The sequence below is a fragment of the Staurois parvus genome, unplaced genomic scaffold (assembly GCF_062004578.1).
Source record: "Staurois parvus isolate SC_StPar_1 unplaced genomic scaffold, SC_StPar_1.0 ptg000355l, whole genome shotgun sequence".
NCBI classification, from domain to species: Eukaryota; Metazoa; Chordata; class Amphibia; order Anura; family Ranidae; genus Staurois; species Staurois parvus.
The window spans coordinates 1,302,184-1,320,208 of NW_028318151.1; the positions used below are offsets into that span (position 1 = coordinate 1,302,184).

At 41.1% G+C, this 18,025-nt stretch overlaps 1 protein-coding gene across 1 annotated transcript in view; it reads left to right on the plus strand.

The window, feature by feature from the left end:
• MARCHF3 (membrane associated ring-CH-type finger 3) overlaps positions 1-18,025 on the plus strand; it is a 342,991-nt gene that overhangs the window by 68,065 nt on the left and 256,901 nt on the right. The gene's annotated exons all lie outside the window — the stretch shown is intronic.

Here is an 18,025-nt window from a genome sequence, read left to right on the forward strand (position 1 = left end):
GCACTCTGCACACAGATTTTCCAGCTAATGGACCACAGTCAGTGTACCTGCAGCCTGAGAGCGATTGTTACTGGGTCAGGTTAATTACGCAATTAACCCTTGACACTGTCACCACCTCCTTTTTATACAGAGAAGGAGGAAACTCGGCAATATTAGCAATACACTATTATGTTGAATAATCGTCCGTATACCACTGTCACCGCAGGCAGGGATATATAGAGGTTTAAAAACACATAGTAGCGCTCTTCAGAGACAGGGATTCTTAGTTTGCATTAAAGAGCTTTAGAAACAGTTCAACACTTTCAGAAAGTAAGATTCATTACTAAAAGGTCAAAAGGGTGCAATAAAAATATTTAGAGAAAAAGATGTAGCCAATATATATATATATATATATATATATATATATATATATATATATATATATATATATAAATACAGAGAGCAATAACACAGCAAAGAGATAACCGAAAGAAATTTAGAGAGGTAAAGTACCTGCCAAAAGTCCTGGGTTAAGCAGATCAAGTTTCTTGAGCAAAGGGGCCTTTTCTCCCAAAGTTGGTTCCGATGTTAAAAGGGAGGATTCTTCAACTTCAACACAACTCAGCTTAGCTTAACTTTCTGCTCCAAGCATAACAGCCTTTCTAGGAACTCAGCAGGGTGTCCCCTTGAAGCAGAGAACCAATCGCCTCATTTGGGGAGGGTGTTGGAGGCGGAGACCCAAGCTAGATTTCATGTCTAGTTATGAAATATGACATACCTACTTGGGACGGTTAAGGAGATATCATTTTCTGCTCTCCTGTAGATTTCAGCTAGGGGGTGTAATATATCAGGTGACTTGTATTAAAGTGACCGATCTGAATATATGCCTGGTCTCCTTGTAAGTCTTTCATATTCCAAGATATGAAATCATAGGGGAAAGTGGATTTTGAATGTGATGTCTGTTTTACGGCTTATCTGGAATGTCTTTGAAGCTCAGTGAAGGACTGGTTTATGGCTTTACGATACCTTTTCCAAGCAAGAGTCTCGCAGACATAAGGGGGCCAGGCTAATTGGGGTTTATAACCATGAAGCCCTCCCACTGTGCTTGCTGCCTGTGATCTCTGGCATCATACAGACCACATTCCTGAGGGAGGAGGGAAATTGGAGGGAAGCTGCTTTGGGAGTAGAAATGGTACAAGATGGAGGATCCTTAGCAAGATGGATGACCGCGTCCATCTCTGTGTGCAAAATTGCTACACTAACCAACTCTAAACCTACTCTCTGGCACATTCTAAGCCTATTCTATCTAGCGCTAAAAAAATAAAATCACTATACTTACCTTTTCTTTAGCTGCTTTGGTCTGGTCCTGCCAGCAGCGGCTTCAGTGTGTAGGAGAGGCAGCTGACAACGAAAGTCCCATAGTAATGCAGGTCATAGACTATTCGTTTATTGGCCATTGTTTCATCCGCAAGAATAACCGGCCGATTTTCGCACTGTTAGTGGGGCAATGGCATCTTACGATTTTCGCGGTTCCTCCTCATTTCATTTATCGGTCATGCTGGAAAATTTGTGAAAAATGGCTGATTTTCTTAATCATTGGTGGCAACATCGGTTTACAGAACGAATGATGTTTTGTTTTTCGGACGATAAATCGGCCGGTAAACGAACCATATATGGCCTGCATTAGTCTATGGTTGACGTCACTTCCCAGGCATTTCCCAGCCACTGTTGGCTGTCTCCTGCACACAGAAGGTGCCACTGGAGACCAGACCAGAGAAGACTGCAGTATAGGTAAATATAACGTGTTTTTTTTTTTTTTTAGGGCTTGATAGATTAGACTTAGAATGTGGCTGAAAGTGGATTTAGAGGTAGTTAGGTTTTGTCTTGACTTCCACTTTAAGTCCTCACGCACACTGGACGCTTTTGATGTTTTTTTTTCTACAGCCAGTAAACTCCCCAGCATGGTATCCTATGTGTCCATGCACACATAGACTGTAATCAGCGTTTTTTGGCATGGGCATTTTTTGGTTGGAAAAAAAACCCAGGACTAGTGGGTTTCTAGTTTTTTAGCTGTAAAAACGCTCTAGTGCTGTAAAGCGCGGCAAACCAGTGTTTTTGGACTTTTTTTGAGCAAAAAAAACCTGACTTTACACAGCTAACGTTACCAGAATTATTAAAACGCCCCGTGTGCATGAAACCTAATAGATTCCTCCATCCATATTATACAGCATGGATAGACAAATGTGCAGTGCTGGCTATCAGATTAAGGCAGCCTGTGTCAGCAACTGTCATAGTACCTAAACATTGACTGCAAGTGATTGGATGCTGCTGCTGTTTAGCCTACAATTTTTCAATTGAAGAATGTCAGAGTGGGGCCAACTGGGGAACCTTGAATTTTAGCGAGTTCATCAGGAACTGGCTGAAGTTTGCCAGCTTATATGTCCATGTGCTAGAAATTCTGTATACAGCCCTACAGACAGTGCATAGTCCACATGTGCTTTTCTAGTTCACTGCAACAAGGAAACCAGAAACTATTTGGTGAAAAGCCATAGATTTTACCATAGATGCAGCTACAAATTTATAAACACTGCCATCTACTGGTTGAAAAATTATATCTCTACTGAATACTGATGGAGTTGTTGCACAAATTACATGAACACTGTATTCCAGCACCATGTATTAATGATAACCAGAGTCTAGGTCCTGGATACTTTCCATTTAATATGTGTAACCACATCCATTCTCTGCCATTTATATGAAGCAAGTGTAATTTGGAGACTTCTCACATAAAAATAAGGTTCTCTAGTCAGGCACACTGCTTGTTTTCGCACACTGACTAATGCAGATTATGTTAATTATTACTAAAATTAAAACAAAAAAAGGTTCACAAAATGTCTAATTACAAACCAAGAACCATCTCCGAGAGTCCCAAAGCAGTCATAAGACTGTTCCTTAGAAGATGAAGGAAAGATGATTTTTCAAAAGCACGAATTATAACCATGAAACAAATGCTATGCTGAATTGGTTTCAGAATCCCTTATAAGGATACAGTAGACAGATCATTTGTGGTCCCTGGTATACAAAACATAAAGAGTAAGGCTGCCCATACATGGTTGGATCATTCTCCGAGAACAACAGTCTGTGTGAAGTATTCCCATTCTGGTATTAATTGCAGATCCGCCAAAATCATTATCCCCCCTCACAAACTGTGTCACTGCAGTTACGATTCCTCTTGTATGTTTATGAGATAATGAGATTGTATGAGTTTCATATTAAGTTAGATTTAGGCTCCATGTACACTGCAGCTGATAAACTCACGTTTAGGAGCTTTTCTGCGTTTTTTTTCAGAAGCCCCTGAACTCACCCTAATGTTTTCCTATGTGTCCATGTACACATAGTCGTTTACAGGCAGTTGAGTTTACAGTTGTTTTTTTGAACACAGCATTTCAGAAGTAGATTTTGTCAGCGTTTCAACTGCCAAATGCTTGTAAACGCGGCTAATTGCGTTTAAGCGTTTGTGGTTGGAAATTTTTTTTAACTCTTCCATTTCCAGATGCTGTCCAGAGCCTTTTTTCATCATGAAAAATGCATGCAAAGTGTTTTCCCAGTACTTAAATGGACCTGGTACAGCACACTTTGAGGTTTCGCATGAAAGAAAATATGTGAGACACTGCTGCAATAATGTCTGCACAGAAATGAGCTGGAACACATCCAAACACCACAAAAAAAAAAAAAGAGAGAGCTAATCTCAACAAATACTGCTCTCTCTGCTTCTACTCTTTCTATTTCTCTCAAACAGTCTAAAATAGTTAATAATTTACCATTTTCCAGTGCATTCTGGGCATTTTGGAGGTTCTCCTTTGCTTATCTTTAAAAAACGCTTCTGAGCGCAAACGCGGCTAAACGCACACAAACGTGGTATGCAAACGCGCCAAAACTGCCGTTTTTTTAACCTGCGTTTTCCTGCTGTCAATTTCCAACGTTCAGAAGAGTTCTCCAAAAGCACCGTGTACATGGAGCCTTGGGCAGTTCTACTGGTGCCATTTTACTGGTCTGTGCTTTAAAATGTTTGCCTGCTGTTCTACTTTACAAAAAAATAAGGGTCATTGTGACAAATAAACCAGAAATGGTATTTTGCTTCAACTTCACAGGAAATAAAGGCTTAGATTCCAAATAAGAAAAAAAAATCTAATTATTTCACTTATTTTTGCTGTGATTTTTTTTGATCACCAGTCTGTCAGATCCCAATTAGTTGTTAGCTGGCGTGGGTGTATTATGTCTCAGCACCTGGCTGCGTTCTGCTTTAGCACTGTGATGATTTTTAAAATTTGTATTAGCAAGGGATTTATCTCTTTATTTCCTGTAAGTGTGTATGTAGAATAAAAAATAGCGTCAAAAGAGTAAAGAAATAGGAAACCATATGCACAGAAAACACCTAGACTACTTTATTGCTGCTTGATAAGGTGTACTTTTACATTTAACCACTTGCCCTCAAAAGGATTTACCCCCCTTCCTGACCAGGCCATTTTTTGTGATACGGCGCTGCATTACTTTAACTGACAATTGTGCGGTCATGCAATGCTACACCAAAATGAAATTTATGTAATTTGTTTCCACCAGATAAAGCTGTTTTCAGTGATTTTTGATCACCTCTGCGGTTTTTATTTTTTGTGGTATAAAAACAAAAAAGACTGACAATTTTGAAAATAAAACTATATTTTTTACTTTTTGCTATAAAACATATTCAGTAAAAAAAAAAAAATCAAATTTCTTCATAAATTTAGGCCAAAATGTATTCTGCTACATGTCTTTGCTCAAAAAAAACCCCCATACATGTAAATTAATTGGTTTACATGAAAGTTATAGCACCTGCAAATGGCGGTGTGTATATACAGTATAATGGAATTTTTTTTAAAATTGTTTTATACTAGTAATGGCAGCGATTAGCAACTTATAGCGGGACTGCGGCAGGAATGCTGACACTGGGTGGGAACTGACTAACTGCCACTGACATACCAATGAATGTGAAACTGTACTGACACTTGGCAGGAAGGGGTTAACATCTGGGGGCGATCAAAGGGTTAACTGCGTGCTGTGTGTGTTTTACTAGGCAATCATGCTGCTATGTATTTCTCTGCTGTGCAGAGAAATACATAGCAGCATGTTCTTGCTGGCAGGAGAGAGACCTGTGTTTTACACACAGGTCTCTCCCCTGTCAGTGTTACTCGGCGATCATCAGGTGCCGGTGGGGAATCTCCGGCTGGGACCCAGTGATTTACACCTCTAGCCGCCAATGGTGGCACGAGTAGGGGGGCATGCGCACGCCCCCTACACTGAAATGCAAATCACGTATGTATACATGACTTTGCGGAGCCCTCCTGCCCTGTAGCAGTATTTCTGCTATAGGGTGGGGGAAAGAGGTTAACAAATTGAAATAAGGCAGCATATCACATATGATACTCTTTCCATTTAAAAACTGGCTGCATGATATCCTTCACACTTCAATGTCTGTAAAAGTGTTTGTGCTACTGCAAGATTCCTTTGTGTCTGGCTGAAGGTAATTCACGCTTTGTCAGTCCTTACTCAGTATAAACAGTAAAGCAGGCTTGAACATTTTCACCCGTCCATCCAGTGACAGATTGCACAGGAAAGAGCAGCAATACCTGCTTGCCTAAACACAATTTAAGGCCTCACTTATCAAGCCATGTTCTGCACTGACGGCTCTTTGTGTCTGCTACAGGATTTACCTCTAGTTCTCAATTCTCTATGTACTGATGTGCTCATACGTTTACATACCCCTGGCAGCATTTGTAACACTTTCTAAGTTTGCATGCCCTTATATTAATATTCCTAGGTCCTAATATTGTGTATTGCACCCATTTCTTTTAATGACGGCTTGCAGTGTTAGTCCTCATGCACACTGGATGTTTTTACAGTGGCTGTTTTTGGATTTTGATGTTTTTTTCTACAGCCAGTAAACCCCCCAGCATGTTATCCTATATGTCCATGCACACATAGACTGCAATCAACGTTTTTTGGCTGGAAAAAAACCCAGGACTAGTGGGTTTCTAGAGGAGTTTTTTAGCTGTAAAAATGCTCTAACGCTGTAAAACACAGCAAACCGGAGTTTTTGGACTGTTTTTTACCAAAATATTTTTTTTTATGGTAAAAAAAATGCTAAAAAAAGCAAACGCAGAAAAATGCAGCTAAACGCCAATGTAAAAACACTGAAAAAAGCTGAAAAACTCCAGTTTTTAACATGACTTTACACAGCTAACGTTACCAGCATTATCAAAACATCCAGTGCGCATGAGAACTTATGTGATAGTTGTGCATAAGGCCCTCTTCTTTTTCATGTTGTAAAGCAGGCCATTCTTTTCAGCAAAAAGCCTCTAGGTCTTGTCAATTCTTTGGATGTCAAGCATGGTTATGGCCCCTGTGCATCTTCTAAACAGATGGGTGCAAATTTTCTTATAGTATTTTTTCATAAAATTCTGCATTCATTTTGCCATCAATGTTGACTCGCTAACAAAAATGGTAAAACGGCCATCAAAACTAGCAGAGATCTGCTTCCATGCATCACAGAAAATATCCTGCCATTTTATACACTTTGTTGACTCCCCTCCACGCATTTATGGTTGTGACTTTAAAGTCTCAAGGTTTTTTACCTTGATGCATTCTATGAGTATACCTGAGCCCCATTGCTATCCAGCGCTGTGCACGAGAGCTGTGGCTCTATCCCTCCTCACTGCGCAGATTGATAGCAGCTGGAGCCATTCGTTCCCGCTTCTGTCAGTCAAATCCAGTGACGAGGGACCGAGGAGCACGCCGAGCTGCCCTGTCTGTGTCAATAGATGTTGGCAAGGGGGTGCAGGATTGAGTCCACATGAGTGCCCCCATTTAAAGCATCTTTCTATGGCAGCACTGGATAAGGGGGAGGAGCCAGGAGCGCTGGCGGGAAAACTGAGCCTGAACCGTTGATACAAGGTAGGATGGAGCCATGCTTTCATGTTGTTTACTCCAAATTCTGACCCTACCATCTGAATGTTGAGCAACCAGTCTGCCTATTTTCCTCTGACCTCTGACATCAACAAGGCATTTTCATCAACACAACTGCCACTTACTGGATATTTTCTCTTTTTCTGACCATTCCATGTAAACCCTAGAGATGGTTGTGCGTGAAAATCCCAGCAGATCAGCAGTTTTTTAAATACCCAGTCCAGCCTAGAATATAAAGGATGCGGCGCTATATCACAACTATAATTATGCAAAAACGTCCAAGATATATAGTGATTAGGTGACTAATGAAAAACACAAACATTATGTCACAAGCAGAGTAACATGCAGTGCAAAATAGTCTTAGTGATAATCCCTCTCCTTCAAAAAGTGCTTCTTCCACGCGGTGATAGTGAGAAGGGTAAGGCTGTGCACTCACCAGATGCACAGTTTAACTGCGCATTTAAAGATGAACTATTTACTGGATCCACTGGTAGCTCCTAAAGGTCAGGTCAGGCCAGATATTCCTCCCCCTGCTGGGTGTTGCTGACAATCCACAGTCTCCCCTTTGGGTGGCTCTATAGGTGATAGGTGACTCACCAAGGGCCACAAAGAAAGGAGACCAATAGCGTGATACCGTTTTTAAAGGTTTGGATTTTATTTCCATACAGTATACAGGTAAAGGAATAAAAAAACACTGACCATGAGGTGAATTTAAAAGATGGCCGCCGGGACCTCCATGGTGCCGGCGGCAGAGAGATAATGACACTGTAGCTCCTGAAGGAGGAATATCTGGCCTGACCTGACCTTTAGGAGCTACCAGTGGATCCAGTAAATAGTTCATCTTTAAATGCTCAGTTAAACTGTGCATCTGGTGAGTGCACAGCCTTACCCTTCTCACTATCACCGCGTGGAAGAAGCACTTTTTGAAGGAGAGGGATTGTCACTAAGACTATTTTGCACTGCATGTTAATCTGCTTGTGACATAATGTTTGTGTTTTTCATTACTCACCTAATCACTATATATCTTGGACGTTTTTGCATAATTATAGTTGTGATATAGCGCCGCATCCTTTATATTCTATGTGTTTGCAAGGTTTTTTGGTATCCTTTTTTGATGCTTGGCCGCTTTATTTCATGCATAGCGCTCACAACTTTCCTTAAAGCTTGACTCAGTCCAGCCTGTCTGGCACCAACAACCATGCCACATTCAAAGTTACTTAAATCCCCTTTCTTCTCCATTCTGATGCTCGGTTTGAACTTCAGCAAGTAGTCCTCACCATGTCTAGATGCCACAGTTGCTGACATGTGTTTGGCTGATTTGCAATTTGTGTTACCAAGCACTTGAACAAATGTATCTAATAAAGTGGCCGGTGAGTGCATTAAATGCAGGCTGTTTTGTGGCATTGGTGCAGCAATACAGTTACCATGTACACACACATACACACACACACGCACACTAGGTGGTCATAGTGCTAATTAGTTAACTCAAAGAGTAACTCCACTTTTGTTGAGAAATAACATTCCCCTCTGGGTGATCTGTGTACATTGCAGGAATTTTAACAAATTCTGTTGCAGATTTCTACCGTTTGTTATTTGGAGAAAATAGCTGTTTGTTTGTCTGTGTGCAGAGTGAATCTGTATGGGAGTGATTTCGTAATTATCAATCAGCTGCTGCACCTTCAGGGCTCTAATGAAGAAAATTGCAGGGTCTGCGCCCCTTTAGGTGTGTTTCCCTCTTGGAAGTATCTCACTAAAAAAGGATATTTTTGTTGCAGGGGTTGCCCAAAATCTGACTAAGTGCAGACTTCTGGGAAAATCAGTGAGCCAATTACACAAGCAGGAATAACATATCTGGGGAGGCGTTCTGTACACCGTCTGTGTACAAAACGCCTCCAGGTAGCCATATTGCATTGCATTTTACAGAAAATTACAGCACTGCAGATTGAAAAGGAAAAGTAATATTTTTTACAACATTTAAGTACAATATCACTTTTCTCATTTGTATATGCTATATTATTTTATTTTTATTTGCTTTTTTTTTTTCACACGAAAGTGGAGTTACCCTTTAAGTAAATATGTAAGCAAGTGTAAATCTCTATGGGTTTTATTAACGAATGTCTACAATATCTATAGGGTACCTATCCTTACCTTTCTCCACCGCTGTAGTTCTGAATGGACAATATGTTTGTGCTACTATGGACTTCTTGTGGATAGTTATTAACAGTATTTTGGTTTTTAAGAGTACCTAGCAGTTGTGGTGTTTGCTAACTAGCTTAAAGCGGAGCTCCACCCAAAAGGGGAAGTTCCACTTTAAGGACTGCTCCCCCGCTCCCCATTAAGGATTGGCACCTTTGGGGGCGGAGGGGGAGCGAGTACCCAAATTTGACAGGTACCCGCTCCCACTTCCGGTCTGATCGCTTAGGCGATCGGAAACGGAAGGTGTTCTTCCTCCCTCCCTTCCTGTAGACTTTTGGGACACATGACAGGTCCCAGAAGACTACAGGACCATTCATGAAGCACAGTGCTACTCGTGCATGCGCAGTGGGTACCTGGCTGTGAAGCTGCAAGCTATCACAGTCGGGTGCCCACATTGAAGATGCCAGACTCCTGGAATCCAGGACGGTCGGTGAAACTGGCTGCGGGGGACATACCACAGACAGACCAAGGGACAGGTAAGTGGCTGTTTTTTAAAAGTCAGCAGCTACAGTTTTTTAGCTGCTGACTTTTATTTTTGAACAGGTGAGTGGAACTCCACTTTAAACATTAACTAGGTAAACCTTTTATTTGGTTCAAAATTACTTTTACATGTACAATATGCACTGCTCAAAAAAATTAAAGGAACACTTTTTTTAATCAGAGTATAGCATCAAATCAGTTAAACTCCTGGGACATTGATCTGGTCAGTTAAGTAGCAGAGGGGGTTGTAAACCAGTTTCAGCTGCTTTGATGTTAATGAATTAGTGTTAATGAGGTTGCACAGGCAGTCCAACTCCTCCAGGATGGCACAGCAATACGTGCCATTGCCAGAAGGTTTTCTGTGTCTCCCAGCACAGCCTCAAGAGCATGGAGGAGCTTCCAGGAGACAGGCAGTTACTCTAGGGGAGCTGGACCGGGTCCTTAACCCATTGGCAGTATCTGCTTCTTTGTACAAGAAGGAACAGGATGAGCACTGCCAGAGCCCTACAAAATTACTTCCAGCAGGCCACTGGTGTGAATGTCTCTGACGAAACAATCAGAAAGACTTCATGAGGGTGGCCTGAGCGCCCGACATCCCCTAATGGGCCCTGTGCTCACTGCCTAGCACCATAGAGCTCGATTGGCATTTGCTATTGAACACCAGAATTGGCAGGTCCGCCACTGGCACCCTGTGTTTTTCACAGATGAGAGCAGGTTCACCCTGAGCACATGTTACAGACGTGAAAGGGTCTGGAGAAGATGTGAAGAACATTATGATGCCTGTAACATTGTTCAGCATGACCATTTTGGTGGTGGGTCAGTGATGGTCTGGAGAGGCATATCCATGGAGGGACACACAGACCTCAACAGGATAGACAATGGCACCCTGATTGCCATTAGGTATTGGGGAGAAATGCTTGGACCCATTGTCAGACCCTATGCTGCTGCAGTGGGTCCTGGGTTCCTCATGGTGCACGACAATGCCCAGCCTTATGTGGCGAGAGTATGCAGGCAGTTCCTGGAGGATGAAGGAATTGATATCATTAAATGGCCCACACTCTCGCCTGACTTAAATCTAATAGAACACCTCTGGGATATCATGTTTCGGTCCATTCAATGCTGCCAGGTTGCACCTCGGACTGTCCAGGAGCTCAGTAATGCCCTGGTCCAGATCTGGGAGGAAATACCTCAAGACGCCAACCGTCGTCTCATTAGGAGCATGCCCCGACATTGTCAGGCATGCATACAAGCACGTGGGGGCCATACAAACTACTGAGTACCATTTTGAGTTGCTGCAATGAAATTTCAGCAAAATGGACTAGCCTATTGTATCATTTTGCAGCCTTATGTTCCTAACACATTACCCAGTCCATATCAGTATATATATCCAGCATGATATTTTCCCCCATTGAGATCTGATGTGTTTTCAAAGTGTTCCTATAATTTTTTTGAGCAGTGTATTTATAGTGTATGTGACTGGGGCAAGCAATAATAGGCAGAGATTGCATATTTTGGTAGACCTGCTATGTTATTGTTTTATCCGAGAGCTTACTCAACTTCTGTGGTCAAGGTCAGCCTTTGTGTAGGATCATGGAAAGCATACGATGATGGTACACATGGTATACATAATTTTTAAGGTATGTCCAAGAGTGCCTTGCTAGAAAACTTGCACTTAGTATTAAATGGCAGACACTAGAGAATGATGTTGAATTAAAGTACAATTCAACCCTCTCATAAATGTGCCCTTGTCTATTAGGCAATGTACCTAATAGACCTATGGACTTTTTCTGTTTAGTTAAATCCTCCTTTAAATAAATCCCATGTCTCTTACACAATGTCCCTTGTAGGCACATGGAATTTTCTTAACGTTCCCTTATCTGTTAGGCCAAGTCTCTAGTATCTGCCTTGAACTTTTTCCTTTATTAAACTCTATTTTTTTTTCGGGTTTTAGAAGGGCACACACCATGCCTGTTCACCTCACACCTTTGCTAATTCTACTTTCTGCAATCATGCCTTGCACAGCAGCACATCTTCCTCCAATGACACGGACAATCCTATGCCTTCGTTGTGGAGTCTAGTCTGTATTTGTTGTAGAACTGTGCATCCTCAAGATATCTTGCAATTCTCACAGGGCATAATAGTGTTACTAAACCCATAACAGTAAAATCAGTCTGCTGCAAAGCATACCTGCTATACTCACTGTGGAACCTAAGGGGTTAATCCTCTGCATTGTGTAAAATAGATGTTTGATCCTGTCTTCTCTGATCCTCCCCTTCTTCTACTGTCCCCAACTCATCGTCTGATAGAACAAAGCCTTGGGGGCAATCTGCACATGCTCAGTTTGGTGTGTATTGCTAGAGAGCTTATTTTCTTGGGAGGGTGCATGTGATCAGCACAGGGCTAATCAGATCTGTCCAGACAGAGGGTCAAGGGTCCTTTAGTTTCATAGGACAGTGAGCGGAGAATGAAAATTCCTCCTACAAGCTTTAACCAGTGCTCTGCTGGACACAAGTTACAAGTCACAAGACTGTTGTATACAGCTGATGAGAAAAGGTATTTACCAGTTTGTATGTACTAAAATAATTTAATTTCCATGTTCTGTGTACTGTGGGAGACTGGATATAGTGAATGCAGGGTCCTGGGTTTAGTAACACTTTAAGAGTAATTGGAAGAAGGGTCAGCCGCACACCGGCGGATAGATGAATATAGTGTGTATTTATTAATCCATAGGACACACAAAACACCAGGACATAAATACAGGACCTGTTAACGTGTTTCACACGATCTCATGCTTAATCATAACCACACTTTAAGAGTGACAGTGCGGTTTCTGTTTAGGTAGCTACTCGGGAGCATTTTTAATCTAGGACTAGTAGAAAACAAGGAGATTGAAGAAAAGAAGTAGGAATGAAGGCTAGCCCTGGAACAATAGAAAATGCGTGGACATTTTATGAATATTTATTTTTAGGTTTTCATACAGTTTACCTGCAGATCTGTTTATTTCCATGGGATCCAGTGCAAGGTCAAGGCATTGCTGTGTTTTCTTTTAATTGTTCATAGGAAACCATGTAAAGGTTTAGGTAACCAATGGGAAAAAGTATTATCAACAAGTACTATTTTAAAGCAAAGCTCCTGGTTAGGAATATACAGTTATACTCTAACTTACACTGGACAGCAGGCAATCCCAGGTTCCTGCACTCAAGATTGTTATTCATCTTACATTCCCACATCAACGTCAAGTACCAGGGCACTCTGATCTGCAAAGAGTGCCTAACTTCCATGATCATCAGCTCTGGCCTGTCCCTTCCAACACTTACTCTTGGCTTATCACTGATAGGTGGCCTCAGGAACCAATATCATGGCATAATATACCGTATATTCCTGGCCTTGGGTATGATTTGACAAATTGACCATTTTTCCTTCAGTGAGACTGAAATCTGTAACAAGTCAGCCACTTTGAGTTTGTTGCAGAGGCGTACTATGAATGAATTCTAACTGTCATAAATACTCCGGGGATGTGAGATATGTTTGACATCCAAGCTTATGTGTGTCTTGAGGATTAGAGCTTGTGCAACATTACACTAAGCATTCCTGAAAATGGAATCTTAAACTGCACAGTCAATAAATCTCTAAGCAACATTTTTTTCAGTCTTTTTTTCCAGACTCCATATCACATGTGATCATGTGTTTCTAAACTCTGAATTCTCACTAGGGAAAAACATAACTATGCTTCAGTGCTAACTACAACAGACAAAGTATATGCCAATGTACTTCAACATTAAAAATTGTGTTTTATCTGTGTATTGTTCTGTTTGCTTATTTTTCAGGAAAAGTAGGATAACGCTCCAGTGTAAACTTCTTTTTCAATTCACATTCAGTTAAATTAAAAATGGCATAGGACAAAGGGAGGCAAAATCTTCCAATTTACTGGTATTGCAATACAGTCTTCCTACATCAGGAACTCTCTGCATATGTTAAAGTGGTTGTAAAGGCAGAAGGTTTTTTTTTTCTTTTTAATCTTACCCCCTCCCAAATACATACTAAAGCCCGATCTCGATTCATCGTCGAGGCTCTCTCGGTTCTCTCGCTCCTCACTGTCTCAGAGCAGCAGGACCCATTGGTCCTTGCTGATGTCAATCAGAGCCAGTGACAAGGATTGGGGGGTGGGGTCGAGCCCCATTCTGTGTGTCTTATGGACACACAGAGTAGAGCTCGGAAGTGAGCATCCAAGAGTGCCACCAGAGCAAGCTGCTTGCTCTGGGGGCAGATGGAAGGGGGGAGCGGAGCTAGTAGAGCTGGAGGGGGACTCGAGAAGAGGACGATCAGGGCTGTTCTGTGTAAAACTACTGAACATAGCAGGTTGGTATAATATGTTTATTATTTTAATAAAATATAAAATAACCTTTACAATAATGAAAAGGCTTGTAGTGCCACCAAAAGTTGGAGACTTGAATGTCTCCCCGCCAGTGCTCAGAATGTGGGAACGGGCATGTGAGTTCATTGATCCAGAAGTGTAAGTACACTGTAGATTAGACACCACTCAGACCGACCACTGCTCAGACCGACCCGGTGCTTGTGATGTATGGATTCAGCCTGCGCTGCTATGGCCACGCTCCCTGATGCTTTTTGCCTGGGAGCATGGCTGGAGCAGTGCTGGCTGAGTCCATACACCATGTAAGCACTGGGTCAGTCTGAGCAGCTTCTCATCTATGGTAACCTTTACAATCACTTTAGGACTACATAATGACTATTGACTTTCCTATGTGAGCCCAAACATACATAGGAATAAAAGGAACTTATATAGGACTTTGTTTAACCTTCGTTCAGAGCCAGATTTACCATTAGGCACAGTAGGCAAAGACAAAGAGGCCAGCTTTCTATATAAACTTTTTTGCAGTATGTGTAATTAATCTGCTGGAAACAATATGAGTAGCCAATAAGTGAAGCGAACAACTCAACAATGTCTTCTTAGCCAGGTTAGAGCCACTATAAAAATGTTCTGTGTAAAGAGGTGATCCAGCCAGAGGAACCTTGCTTTGGACAGAAAAGGTTGGGTGCTCTGGTGGAAATCTGGCCTTGTATTCATTGCTTTAGTTCGGGGCTCTATGCCAGGACTTTGTCACAAGAATACTGAGGATGCATAGTGATATTGTTGTAGTGTTTAGCAGTGTTAGGTTGTGTTCCCAGGTCTCTAGATGCAAAAGCAGAGTGTCCAGGCTGTGCCTAAGCTATGCCCTCAATGTTCTCCTGGGAAGGCTGTGCCTGACCTATGCTCCAAATGTTCTGTTGGCAAAAGGGGGAGCTATACGGGAATCTATGTAAATCAACTGGGTGAAGACATGAAGCTTGATAGTGTGTTTTGTTGGAGGACAATTGACAAGGGTCAGAAAAAGCTATCAGGAACTACATTTTCATACCCATAGGGACATGAGGCTCAATTTGCAAAGCTGACAGGCCACGATAAATATACATCACGCCTCAATACTCAATACTGCTTCCTGAGGCTACCTGTAAATAAATGCAGGATGCTAGCTTGACAAAAAAAAAAAAAAAAAGTACTGTATGTGAAAATAAATTGGTCAAGGCCTGTTAACTCCATACCTAAAGATATACATGCTATTCATATTCATAAATGTTATATACAGCCAGGTCAAAAAAAGTAATTTGTCCAGTGGAGATGTATGTAAAATATATTTGTAGGCATTTGCTTATAATATGTCTTAAAATGTAAGTTAACTCTTGTTAAGAAAAAACCCTCTGGGTAATTAATGTATAGTACAAGGATTTAACAAACTTTAATTTCGTTTTTCTGTTCTGAGGAGGAAGCCGTTTTTCACCTGGTCCTTTCCAGCCTATTGGGAGGGTTTGCACTCATTATAACCTATTAAATAAAAAACTTGTGTTGCGCTAAGTGAAATATAATTACCTCAAAAAATTCATGAATAATATACAAATAATATATGTCAAATAGAGGGTAAACAAGTAAACACTCAAGAGTGAACCATTGCCACAACACATATAAATTAAATAAAACAGTCCTTACAGAGTGTATAGAACAGTCCCCTTTTTTTCTCTGATGAATGATGAAATATCTTCACTCCAATATAACCACCAACGTGAATTTGCACCACCATGATATCAAATTGGAGACTCACCTGATCCTTTGACCTTTTAATTATAGGGGGTCAATACAGGCCCAATATATATAATCCTGTCTAGGCTCATATGTCTCAGACCAGATCACGTGCACCACTCGAGGCTCCTCAGTCCATCCTGATGTTATGGGGTCAACGTATACTCATGTGAAAATAAAGAGGTGCCTCTCATAGTGCACTAAGTTAAGGCTAATTTATAAAGAACGAAAATGCACTTACAAGCTTAACCTCCCTAGTGGTCTGATTATGTCCATATTTCTGTGCTCAAAGCGGTACATTTTTTAGCCTGGAAATATGTCGTTTTTTTATTGTAGGCCTGTAATTTTTAGGAATAACTCACTGAAATCTGTCCGAACAAGAGTCTAGTAAACATCCCGGGTATGATAACATTTGAAATTCGAAATCATAAATTATAATTTAATAAATAATCATAAAAAGAATAATATAATAATAAATTTAATTCAATAATGTAATCACACCAAAAACACTGAAATTTGAAATAGAGCTCCAAGTTCGCACATCACTGAGCAAAGTCGCAAAATCATTTTCAGTGTCTGATGACGAATTTCCCCACGAATCATTATCACTCAATTCTGCAAGTGGTTCTAATTTACTATCGCTGTTCTCTAGCTGGTCTAAAACCTCTTTTGACCTAAAGGGACGCTTTTTGGACGCCATGGACATTTCTCAGTTTCCAGGTAGAAAGAACAGTAAAAATGCAGGCAGGGCACAGGACAAAGCACTCGGGACAAAATGTATGTGAAATGGTTTGATACAATAATGTTATACTGTGTGATTTTAGTGCATTTAGTGAATGTCACTTTTTGACATTTTAAATTTCCTGCCGGTTACATCCCCCGTACGTCCCGACGTCGCAGGGAACGGAACCCGGAAGACAGATTCCGGCATTGGCCAGAGGAGATGGCCAGGGACACTGCAGGGGGGACATCACGGGAGCGCAGGACAAGGTAAGTACAGAAGGGATCCCGGAGCAATGCTGAAAGGTATTCCAGAGTGTAGTTTGGGGTTACTGCTTGTGGTGTTGAAACTTTACCCCGAGCTACACTCGGGAATACCTCCAGGGAGGTTAAAAACATCAATCGGGAGAAACAAGCTAAAATGGCGATCCTTACGCGATGACGTCAGAAGGGAGGCTCCGTACACGATTTGTACACGATTAGGGTGAGGTATTAGCGCAGTTTTATTAATCTATATTGATCATTATAACCACCTAGTGCACTTTCAGTGTTCAAATGAGGAAAATTGATTATCTGCATTCCCTTAGGGAGTGTCTCACCAAAAATTAGATTTCTTTTGCAGTGGATGCCTAGAATGGTACTGTATCTTAGTGCAGATGTCTGATTGATAAAATAAGTGAACTAACCACAAAAGCAGAAAATTACATTTCTGGTGGTATTCTATACATCAACTGTTTACAGAATACCTTCAAGCAGCTTCAGACTGAAATGGAAAAGTAATTTTACATAAAATAACATTAAATTACAAAATGGCTTGTATAGCAATTTTTTCATATATATTATTGTTTTTTTGTATTTATTTTCAACAAAAGTGGAGTTATTTTAAAGATGACCTTCGGTAAAGACAAAACACAGCATTTAATATTTGGTATGTCTTTGATTTAGATATCTACATATTGGGGGAGATTTACTAAAACTGGTGCAGCTGTGCATAGTAACCAATCTCCTTCTAGGTTTTATGGTCAAAGCTTCATGGAACAAGATGAAGTTAGACGCTGATTGGTTACTGTGTACAACTGCACCCGATTTTGCGTGCACCTGTTTTAGTAAATCCCCCCGATTGTGTCTATGTATCTATGAGTTTTACAACTCCAACACGTTCAGTTTGCCTTCTGCTATACTAATGGCCATCAAGGAGTTTTGATGTCTGCTTTTGCTTTAGCTCACTTATCTTCCAATACTAATGCATTACTAACAAAACAACTTTGCAACTGTGTTGCAAGAAGATAATTAAAGGCAAAATACAGCCAAATCTTTTTTTGGCTGTACTTCTCCTGTGGATCACAGAAGTGCAGTTCATTCTGCATTCCTATCATCTGTTTTCAGCCGACAGCGGGATAAAGTCCGCTGCCAGCTGATGTCACTCAGCCGGTCCAGGCTGGGTAAAGATCCCGACCACATAGTCAGGATCCTCCCAGGAGTCTGGACTGACATCTGGCTCAGCCTCTTGGCTATCCG